The sequence below is a fragment of the Lathyrus oleraceus genome, chromosome 6, assembly GCF_024323335.1.
Source record: "Lathyrus oleraceus cultivar Zhongwan6 chromosome 6, CAAS_Psat_ZW6_1.0, whole genome shotgun sequence".
Classification (NCBI taxonomy): Eukaryota; Viridiplantae; Streptophyta; class Magnoliopsida; order Fabales; family Fabaceae; genus Lathyrus; species Lathyrus oleraceus.
The window spans coordinates 287,131,484-287,144,090 of NC_066584.1; positions in this window are offsets into that span (position 1 = coordinate 287,131,484).

A 12,607-nucleotide genomic window follows, 5' to 3' on the forward strand; every position below is an offset into this window, starting at 1 on the left:
CCGAGGATTTGAAGGTCCAAATGGGTCGTACGTTAGACCGTATTGGAGTTGCTAAAAGCCAGAATGGATCGTACGTTAGATCGTATCTGAGCTGAAGGAGTCATATGTTGGGCTGAATCAGAATGAACCGTATGTTAGGCTGTATCTGATAATATTTGTTGTATTTGCAGTGAATATCTGGGGTGGGCTTAGAGATGCCACCATTGGGAAGATGTCAGAACGTTCGTCAGATGGATTATATCTGAGAGCTGTATTCGAATCTTGAATGCGATCAGAAGGATAATCAGCCTGAAAAATAAAATTAGTTTCATGCAATGTCATGATGCATGCGTGTGCCGTGATATGATGTGATGGATGAATTATGCGTCCGGAATAAATGCGGGCATTGTATGCATGTATATGTTATGAAATGATGCGGAATGAAAATTGTATGTAGGTGTGTAATATGAAATGATGTAATGAATGCATTAGGCGTCTGAACATTCTTCCAGGGAACACTACTGGGGAGATAAATCTCAGTCTGCCGGTCGGAGACATTGGTATTGATGACCCTGTCTCGGCTGGGGGATGCTTGATTTCTGTCTGACGGTGAAAACACTCCACAGAGCCTGGCTGGGGATGGAAAAGATGACCCATTTGTCTAGTAATGCCACTCTCTTCTGGGGAATAATTGGCGTTGCCGGGGAATCGAATTAGCAACGGATTCATTGGAAAGCATGGTTAGACCTTCTCCTTGGTCCTGAAGTCTCGTAGTAATTGCTATTTCTACTTTATGCACGCATTTTTGGTAAACATCGATCATATCCAAATGCATATATTAATTCGAATTAAATCAATGGACGTTTATGCAAACAAAACAGAGAAAGTAAAACAAGAGCATTTTTTTTGAAACTAAAATTATATTGATTTCGAAAGAGGGCCTATAAACAGGCAATTTGTGTACAAGGAGACAAAAATCCTAGTAAGAGGAAATTGTCAAGAAAACAAAGAGAAAGCTATGCAGAAAAAGTCCTATTGATTCTAATTCCACTACTGTCATCATGTCTTCAGGCATCTCATCTCCTGCTGTCGGATAGAGGTGATTGGCTTGTTCAGTCCCTTGAACTTGGTTGAAGCTGACAGAAAACGGGACATAGTCATACGCTTTAATCCCTAATTTTTGCCTGGACCGCCTTTTCAGGTTTTCAGTCCACCGGGATACCCCTTTTTGCCCAAGCCGCCTTTTCAGGTTTTCGACTTGCCGGGTGCACGTCTTTATATGTTTATCCCTAATTTTTGCCCGAACCCTTTTGGTTCGCCGGGATGCCCTTACTTTTGCCTAGGTACGTCGACCTAGCGGGTCTCTGTTATGCGTAGTATTTTTTAACTATGTCCGCGTTCACAGGATGCGGGAAGTCTTCGCCATCCATTGTAGCAAGTATCATGGCTCCACCGGAGAATACCTTCTTAACCACAAATGGCCCTTCGTACGTGGGAATCCATTTGCCTCTGGGATCACCCTGTGGTAGCATGATACGCTTTATCACCAAGTCGCCAATTTGATACCTCTGTCTCTTGACTCTTTTGTTAAATGCCTGAGTCATGCGCTTCTGATACATCTGCCCGTGACAAACAGCCGCAAGTCTCTTCTCATCAATCAAATTTATCTGATCGAGTCGAGTCTGAATCCATTCGTCCTCGCCTAAACCCGCCTCTTTCATGATCCTTAGAGAGGGAATCTGAACTTCCACTGGTAAAACGGCTTCCGTTCCGTAGACTAAAGAGAAAGGAGTTGCCCCTGTCGAAGTGCGTACTGAAGTGCGATAACCGTGGAGGGCAAACGGTAACATCTCATGCCAGTCTTTATACGTTACTGTCATCTTTTGTATGATCTTCTTGATGTTCTTATTAGCAGCCTCTACGGCGCCATTCATCTTTGGCCGGTACGGGGAAGAGTTATGGTGTTTAATTTTGAACTGCGTGCAGAGTTCAATGATCATCTTGTTGTTCAAATTAGTACCATTGTCAGTGATAATCCTTTCAGGGATGCCGTATCGACAAATAAGGCTATTCTTGACGAAACGTGCCACCACATTCTTGGTGACAGAAGCGAATGAGGCTGCCTCTACCCACTTGGTGAAGTAATCAATAGCGACGAGAATGAAGCGATGTCCATTAGAAGCCGTGGGTTTAATCTCTCCAATCATATCGATGCCCCACATTGCAAAGGGCCAAGGCGCTGTTAACACGTTCAATGGAGCAGGAGGCATATGTACTTTGTCCGCATAGATCTGACACTTATGACAGGTTCTGGAATGATGGTGGCAATCAGCTTCCATGGTAGACCAATAATACCCTGATCTCAGAATCTTCTTGGCCATTGTATGTCCATTAGAATGAGTCCCAAAAATACCGTCATGCATGTCTTCCATAATCTTTTCTGCTTCCTTTTTATCCACACAGCGAAGCAGAGTCGAGTCATGATTACGTTTGTATAACACTCCCTTACTCAGAAAGAATTTAGCGGAGAACTTCCTCAGGAATTTCCTGTCATTGATGGATGCCCCTTCAGGGTATTCCTGAGCTTCTAAATATCTTTTTACGTCGTGGAACCAAGGTTTTTCCCGTACTCCCTCAGTGTTAAGTTCATAACAGTATGCCGGTTCATCTAGTCGCTCAATGGTAATCCTGGGGGCTTCCCCGTCCCATCTGACTCTGAACATAGATGACATGGTAGCTAATGCGTCTGCCAACTGATTCTCTTCTCGTGGAATATGTTCAAATGTAATCTCTTCAAAGTATGGGATTAATGTCATTACCTGCTCTCGATAAGGGATGAGATTTGGATGTTTAGTATCCCATTCTCCTTTGATCTGACTGATTACCAAGGCCGAATCTCCGTATACGCTCAAAAACTTGATTCGCCAATCTATAGCAGCTTTGAGTCCAAAAATACATGCTTCATACTCAGCCATATTATTGGTACAATGAAAACATAGTCTAGCTGTGAAAGGCGTATGGTAACCCTCGGGAGAAATGAGTACAACCCCAACACCATGGCCCAATGCATTAGAAGATCCATCAAAGACCATAGTCCATCGGGATCCCCATTCGGGTCCTTCATCTGGTTTAGGTTTTCCATTATCAGTAACAAGCATGACATCCTCATCTGGGAACTCAAAATTCATAGATTGGTAATCATCCACCGCTTGATGAGCCAAATGATCAGCTAGCACACTTCCTTTGATTGCTTTCTGGGTAGTATACTGGATATCGTATTCCGTTAAGATCATCTGCCATCTCGCTATTCTTCCGGAGAGGGCAGGCTTCTCGAACATGTATTTGATGGGATCCATCCTAGAAATCAACAAAGTGGTATGATTCAACATATACTGTCTTAGTCGGCGAGCAGCCCAGGCCAAAGCACAGCAAGTTCTCTCGAGCAGTGAGTATCTTGTTTCACAGTCGGTAAACGTTTTGCTCAGGTAGTATATGGCATGCTCTTTTCGACCAGACTCGTCATGTTGCCCCAATACACACCCCATTGAACTTTCTAACACGGTCAAATACATGATTAGAGGTCTTCCTTCGACTGGTGGTATCAGAATTGGAGGTTCCTGGAGATATTTCTTGATTTTGTCAAAGGCTTCTTGGCATTCGTCATTCCATATCATCTCTTGATTCTTCCTCAGTAATTTGAAGAGGGGTCTATAGGTAGCGGTCAAGTGGGAGATAAATCGGGCAATGTAGTTCAAGCGTCCCAAGAAACCTCTGACCTCTTTCTCCGTACGGGGAACTGGCATTTCTTGAATAGCCTTCACTTTAGCCGGGTCAACCTCAATTCCTTTACCACTGACAATAAAGCCCAAGAGTTTACCGGATCTTACTCCAAAAGTGCATTTGTTCGGGTTCAATTTCAACTTGTATTTCTTCAACCTCTCAAACAGTTTGTATAAATGATCGAGATGTTCCTCTTCAGTATGAGATCTAGCTATCATGTCATCCACATATACTTCTATCTCATGATGAATCATATCATGGAACAAAACCACCATAGCACGCTGGTACGTTGCCCCGGCGTTCTTTAGACCTAATGGCATTACTTTGTAACAGAAAGTGCCCCATTGCATCACAAACGTAGTTTTCTCCATGTCCTCAGGTGCCATCTTAATCTGGTTATAACCCGAGAATCCATCCATGAAGGAGAACACTTTGTGTTGAGCGGTATTGTCCACCAGAGCATCGATGTGCGGGAGTGGAAAGTCGTCTTTGGGACTTGCTTTATTCAGGTCTCGGTAATCTACGCACATTCGCACCTTACCATCCTTCTTTGGCACTGGCACCACATTAGCAACCCATTGAGGATAAGAAGTAACGGCTAGAAAACCGGCATTGAATTGTTTCATAACCTCGGCTTTGATTTTCTCAGACATTTCAGGACGCATGCGGCGAACCTTTTGCTTGACAGGACGGCAGTCTTCCTTCGTAGGCAGCCGATGCACTACTATGTCAGTATCCAATCCTGGCATGTCTTCATAAGACCAGGCGAAAACCTCTACATAGTCATGTAACATCCGAATCAGTCTTTCTTTGACACTGTTTTCCAATCCTGCTCCTATTCTGACTTCTTTTCTATCTACTTCAGTACCTAGATTTACGACTTCGAGTGACTCTTCATGCGGCTGTATAGTCCTTTCCTCTTGCAGTAATAGTCTGGCAAGCTCTCCAGGGACTTCGCAATCTTCCTCACTTCCATCTTCGGCTTGGTAGATTGGATTTTCAAAGTCATAATGAGCAGTAGCAGAATTATTATCAATAGGATCCAGAGTGGATACGGATCTGCAATTTGTTACGTGAGTGTGTGTAAGAAAGCATAGCTTGTTTGAAAGACGACAGGAAAGATAAAGAGCGCAATATTTGAATGCGAAAAAGTCCATTGATTTATTGAATATGAATATGCTTATGAAATGACAAAACCCTTAACAAATTAGCTATTGTGCCCCGGGCATAGACACAATGCTTGGAGAAGTTCAATTGAAAAATTAAAAATTTGCAATACTAAATGGACAATAACAATTACTCCTGACTAAAGGAAATCGGGATAGTGTCTTCAGCCTTCCAATTATTGAGTCCGTCACCAATTGTTGGGAAAATCCAGCTATCCAGGTCGCAATCATTGTCAGCATCTTCTACAGCATTGATTTGATCTTTGACCATCTTTTCAGAGCTAAATCCCAGACCAGATTTATCAGACTTGTAGGGTATGCTGATCAGTTGACCCCAGCCAGTACAGCCACCATCTTCCACCACAGCTTGAGCGTCCTTCAGGGAGACCATGGCAGGAGGAGCTCGAATAACCTCGGGCACAAGGGGAGTTGGCTTAAGGACAGGACTAGACGGAGGAACCACTTCAAATGACTGGGACGGAGTCTCGAAGAATTCACCATCCATCTCAACGTATCTGAAGGTATGCACACTACTGACAATGTATTCTTCTTCCCCACACACAGTGACGATCTTATCCTCTATTGGATACCTCAGCTTTTGATGGAGAGACGAAGCTACAGCACCTGCCTCATGAATCCAAGGGCGTCTCAGTAAGCAGGAGTAGGCAGGACGAATGTTCATTACATAAAAGGTAGTGTTGAAGACTTGAGGTCCTATCTTGATAGGGAGAACAACTTTGCCGTGGACAACACTCTTTGCACCATCGTAAGCCCGCACCACAATGTCACTAGGCTTCAGTTCAACGCTCTTGCAGTCAAGTTTATCGAGCACGGCTTTCGGTAGCACATTCAAAGAAGAGCCATTATCGATCAACACATGAGACAAGGTGATCCCTTTACACTCAATAGAAATATGCAGGGCTTTATTGTGATTCTTCCCTGCCGGTGTCAGGTCAGCATTGGAAAAACCTAGGCCATCGTCAACAGTCAGGTTAGCAACATAGTTTTCAAACTGATCGACGGAGGTCTCCTGAGGTACATGGGCAGTCTTCAGGAATTTTGTCAAGGCATTGGCATGAGATTCAGAAGATAACAACAAGGACAACATCGAGATCTTAGACGGGGTATGCCCCAACTGTTCTACCACATCAAAATCACTCTTGCGGATGATTTTCAGCACTTCTTCCATTTCTCGTTTGGCAACGTCTTCAGTAGTAGCTTCGATCGGTGCCTCTGACGGGGAAGGGTTGACCGGTTCCTTTCCTCGGTTTTCGGGAACTGGAGGTGAGATCTCTGGAGAGAAGATCCTTCCGCTTCGAGTAACTTTACTAGTCCCAACAATGTCATTAGGATTAGCAGAATCACCAACTTGCTTTACGCCATGGATGTAAACATCACCTCCATAGTTCCACGGAATGGCTTTGCTTGAAGAATACGGTACTGGGCCAGGGGCAGTGATGATTAGAGGAGCTACCCTGGGCTCAGCAATAATCTTCACAGGTATTCTGGGAGCAGTAATCTTCACTGGAACCTTGGACCTCGCAATCACAGATACTTCTTCAATAGGGTTTTCCGTCTTAGAAACCCTTTCAAAGAGAATTGTACGATCGTCCATCAGCCGTTGAATACCATTCTTCAATTTCAAACAGTCCTTGGGCCAGAGTATGCAAAGATTGCAATCTTCAGTACAACCTGGAAATAAACCAGCTTGCAATAAATTCCTCTTTATGATCGGGAGAGGAGATGTTAAGTCCGCCACAGCAGTGATGAGAGAATCGTCATCGAGAGCATTAACAGCCTTGTCATGATTAGGCATAGGAGCAGTGATGACATTAGGAGTCTCCGGAGGCTCGAACTCAATTTCCCCAGCGTCGATCATGTCCTGAATCTTATTCTTCAACAGCCAACAATCGTTTGTATCATGCCTGGGGCTATCGGAGTGATATGCACACCTGGCATTGGGATTATAACGAGGCGAAGCAGTGTTGACATTTGCAGGAGGACCTCTGAGAGTGATTAAATTTACCTTCAGCATGCTTTGCAGTGCTTGTGCTAAAGTCATATTGAGCTTGGTAAACTGCCTTCTTGGTCTGTCTTGTCTTTGTTGGAAGTTTTGAGCTGGCGGGGCTGCGATTGTCACTGCTCCAACGGCGTGGTCACCATTTTTCTTACTATGGTTCTTTTGACCATACACAGCATTCGATTCATTCTTCCCATGGTAGGACTTTTTACTGCTTGTAGAAGTAGCCGCCTGTAACTTTCCACTTCGAATGCCGCTCTCCACCCGTTCACCTGTCAGTATAAGTTCAGTGAAACCTGATGAAGAACTCCCCAGTAAGTGGTTGTAGAATGGGCCAGTCAGGGTACCCATGAACAGGTCTACTAATTCTCGGTCCGTCATAGGGGGTTTGACCCTGCCGGCCAAATCTCTCCATTTCTGAGCATACTCTTTGAAGCTTTCTTTAGATCCCATGGCCATATTCTGCAACTGTAGCCGAGTAGGTGCTAATTCAGAATTGTACTGGTACTGCTTATAGAAAGCTGTTGCTAAATCAGTCCAGGTGCGGATGTCAGAGCTCTCGAGCTGATAATACCATTCCAACTGTGTGCCAGACAGGCTCTCTTGGAAGAAATGAATCCACAGCTTCCTATCAGTGGTATGCGGCTGAATCTTTCTCACATAAGCCCTTAGATGCATCTGAGGACAAGACGCACCATCGTACTTAGTGAAAGTGGGGATTTTGAATTTGCGGGGAATGGTCACATCGGAGACCAGACCCAAACTTTCGAAATCCAGACCAGGTGTCTTCTGACCCTCCATGGCTAGCATGCGTTCCTCCAGCAATTTATACTTATCATCCCTTGGAGAGTACTGTTCATTTTCATACTCTTCATCGTCATCCTCAGGGTTAGAGAAATCAGCATTCTCCTCCTCTGAATCATTCTCCGCCCCCTCTTCTGGGCCATTCGGGATTCCAAATTTGATTCCCGTAGCCTGTCCTTTACGCCTTCTGCCCGGGTTAATGAAGCTCACAGCTTTCTTGTCTTTCTTCTTTTCGACCAAAAGAGCCTTCAGTTCCTCCTGCCCCTTGGATAAGCTTAGCATCATCTCCTTGAATTGAGCATTCTGAGTCTGGAGATCTTTGACAGTTTATTCGAGATCCATTTTTCTGTTTAAGAGGCAGACCGTGAGAATATGGTCCTTTAGAATACCTGTTATGCAATGTTATGTTATGCTATGCAATGTATGAAATGTTTTCAAGGACTTTTGAAATTCAACTTTGCGTAAATCACCAATAAGAGAGAAATGTTTATTGTTAACTTTTTTTTGATCAATGTTCATTACAAAAGGAACAATAATAAAATACAATGAAAGCTCAAGTCTCCCAGGGGCGACTTCTTTTTGGGCGAAGATATGCATTGAGTCTTCGTTCCTCATTAAGCTGACTGGTGAGCTCTAGTACTTTCTTCCTTTCTGCATTGAACTGAGCTTCGAAAGTATCTCTCTCCTCCCTCAACTGGGTCCAGGATCTTTTCAATTCCTCAACATCAGTAGGCATATCTGGATAAGGAATGATCTGGGAAGTACCTCCTTCGACCTCTGATTCAACAATCAATGGTCCGACTGCAAGATATGGCATGACAAGTTCACGAGCTCTGGCGCGTACCCATCTGAGATAAGGCTCCATAGGAATAGAATTTTTCTTTCCTAAATTGCTTCTTTTCACCATGCCCCAAGCTCGTACAAACTTTTGACGGAGATTTTGAGGGTCATTGTCATAGTCGAACACTGTACCTTGAACAATCATTTCATGTGGACCATCCCTTCGAGCATACCCAAACTGACGTAGGGCTAAGGCAGGATTATAAGTAATACCTCCTCTTATCCCCATGAGTGGTACATTAGGGAATTCTCCACAACGGTCGATGATGATAACATTTTCTCTGAGGTTAGAACACCACCGGATGTCTGAATGAGAGAGTGCCATTATCCTTTGAGACCATTTCAGATTTTGATCATTCTTCAAGACTGATTGAGGAAGGTGCGAAATAAACCACCTAGACAGTAAAGGTATGCAGCACATGAGAGTCCCTTGCCTTTTCATAGTACGAGTGTGAAGGGAATGCAAGATGTCTCCAAGCAAGGTAGGCACAGGGTTATGAGTGAGGAATATCTTAATAGCATTCACGTCTATGAATTGGTCCGGATTAGGGAATAGCACCAAACCATAGATTAGCAATGCTAGAACGTCTTCAAAAGCATGGACATTCATAACTTTTAGGAATTCTCGGGCCTTACCTACCAGAAATTTGGCAAGTAAGCCCTTAACTCCACTCCTTGTTACCCAGTTGGTCTCAATGTCAGACTTCGTCATGTGTAGAGCTGCGGCAACTTCTTCAGACTTTGGCATCTTTTCCAGACCACTGAAAGGTATTTGATCAAGGATAGGTATCCCAAGCAGCTTGGAAAACTCTTCTAATGTGGGTACCAACTGATAATCTGGGAAAGTGAAGCAATGATGCTTAGGATCGAAGAACTGGAATAGGACTCTCATCATATCTTCTTTGAAACCAGTGGTAATCAAATTGAGGAGATGACCATGTTTCTTGTTGAACTGAGCATGATCGGGGAGTTCTGACACCAAATCCTTGAGTTGAGGAGAGATCGTTACAAGATTGATCCGGATAGTCTTCCTGGAAGCCATAACCTGTTCAACAGAGCAAAGCTAAATTCCTAAGTCCTTGAAATGGTTAGTATGATGCCATGATGTTATGATGTTATGATGTTATGCAAACACAAGCATGTCACACAACAATTATTCCTAGGTTTTAAGGCTTGCATGAGTTCCATAGGTGAATACCCTCCCCACTGAAGTTTGGTTGGTTCAACCTGTCCTAGAATAGTAACCGGGTTCTAGAAGGATCTCCAATCATCGACCTTTCTTTAAGTCCACTTCAGTGCAACATCAAGTGATTGACCGAAGCTTCCCTAAAGTCCAATCTCAAAGAGTGTAGCATCGAGTATCAACCAACCTCAGTCGGAACCGAAATCAGTTATCTCACTACTTTCTAATGGCTAGGATAAGTCAATTAGGGTTCTAAAGGTCTGGTTAATGCTTTGATGACACCACGCGAATGCCAAATTTCTCCTCAAGTGAACATGAGGAACATCAGGACATCCAAAGTGTCACATTAACCGTAGCTATCATTTTAACCATTCCAGTATACGCAGGATAGTCGCGATGATCTATTGCTACTTACCTAAGGTACACTAGATCCGGGTGTAGGATCTTTCACTCAACAATTCCCTTAAACGAAAGAACAATTAGGAAAACATAAATGATTTTTTTTTAAGGTGGACCTCTCTTTGTATTCCCCAGCAGAGTCGCCAGTTCTGTCATACGGTGAACTGGACTTTTTGTTTTTTAATCGCGATGTCGCGGTTAGCAAGAGTCGCCACCGACTTTTCTTTTATCCCATAAGGAAAGGTGGAAAAGAACAGGAAAGACCTTAATTTAGATTCTTAGGTTCGGGAGGTACTTTATACAAAGGGAAGGTATTAGCACCCTTTATATCCATGGTTATCCATGGGCTCTTAATTGCTCAATCATTTATGTTTTCTAGTTTGAAAAAGGTGGTTGAGAAATGTGTGAAGGATGTTTTGAAAAGGGAGAATTTAACTTTGTAATGATTCTTGCATGAATGTATACAAAGTGGTTATCTCGTTTAGTGTTTTGAAAGTAGTTTAGAGAAATATAACTCGGCAATGATCCTAGTACGGATGTATGCTAAGTGGTGATTTTCCAAAAGGATGTTTGAAAGGTGTGAGGTGTGAAAAGTATTTTTTAGGTTATGAATGAGCAATTAAGGTTATACCTGTCCGAGGTCTTTCCGGGCATTTCCTATCCTTATGAGGGTAAAACTGTCCTTACTATTGAGAAGTAAGTAGTTTATCCTTTGGATGTTAAAGGGTCATCGTAGGGTCATCGATTGGTCATTGAAGGCAACAGTTGTGAGGATACCTTAGCATTCGAAGGGACTATCATCATTTAACCGTAGGCTACACCGAAGGGTCATCGAGGGACAAAATCGTATTTCCGAAGGCAACATCCGAGGGACCATGATTTATTTTATGATGATTTAATCGAAGGGCCATTGCTAAGTGTATCCCCACATTCGCGGGACATGACCGTATTACGTAATCGTGGGGTAATAAAGAGAGGTCCGGTATGGTTTATTTAAAGTCCATATTTTAAGTTCATTAGGTAATTATGATGATTCCGCATTAAATCGATACATTAAAATCAATACATTAAGAATCAATACATTAAAATTGGTTAGGCAATCAATATGAATTTTCACGTTAAAGTGAAATAATTTAGAATCCATCTCCATGAAAGTCTTCCACACATAAAGTGGAGTACCTAGCCAGCCACTTCCTTGAGAATATGCGAGCTTTAACACAAATTAAACACACGGGTGAGAATACCAAGTTAAAGTGCAATTGAAAATTGCGCTACAGAATGAACACAATAGTCACAAGGCCAAATAATACATGATTACAATAAGACAAACATAAAACGAAACATGAGAACAACTACTGGTACGTTCGCCTCTGCTTCGCCTAGCGAAGGCTTAGCGAATATTCGCTCCAGGCTCGCTTAGCGATGTGCTAGCGAGCGGCCACAGATTTTGAATTTTGGCAATCGTACCGTCTCCGGAACCTTGAATTATGACATTAAATTACAGGCACAGCATGGATAGCATTCATGATGTTCAAGCATACTTAAATTTGCATGTGAAATCAGGTTACATATCAAAATTTAATCATGATGCATTATGTAGGTAACGGTTATCAATTGGAAGCATATAACAGCGATAATACGCAAACCTGTTTGCAATTGCTATGTTGAACTGATCACTCTAGGTATCGGATTGAGCTGGGCGGTGGTAGCTTCGAGGCGGGTGAGCGGCCTTCAGGGTTTCCGTCTTCCGAATTCTCTGGATCAGTAGGGTTTCTGTGTTTCTCCCTCTGGGTCTGTGTGTCATTTTCGTGGCTGAGGAGCTGGTATTTATAGTAGTAGTGGTGGTGACCTAATGGGCTTAAAATGAGGTCCAAAACTTCAGATTTTCGCAAGCTTCGCTAGGCGAAGGAATTGCTCGCCTAGCGAGCAAGCTAGTTCTGGGCTTTTTCCTGGATCCGATGCTTCGCTGGGCGAGTGTCATGATGAAATGTTCGCTAGGCGAAGGGACTGCTCGCCTAGCGAGCAAGCTATTTTGGGCCGCCTTTGGATTGGGCCTGTTGTGAGCTGGGCTTTTGTCCATTTGATATCAGTGCCTTGCAGAGCAAGTCAGAGGGTCTTGAGGAATACTTTGAAATATCGACGGGCAAATTTTGGGGTATGACATATACATTTAGCAATGTTGCAACTTTGTAGATGGGAGACACTAGCGACAATGCATCGAAGTGGCTGTGTGAACACGCTGCAATGACATGGGAACAAGGCATACGATAGGCCTGAAATTGACCACAGTCGCACCAACAGTCTGATATTAGGACCCTATACTCTTGTCTGGGCAACCCCTGGTTGTGGTCAATTGTTCCCTTGACACTAAAAGTGTGGCCATGGCGGTCGAATTCCGTAACCCGATGGCTGCTGGCTTTGGGAGATTCCTGCCTC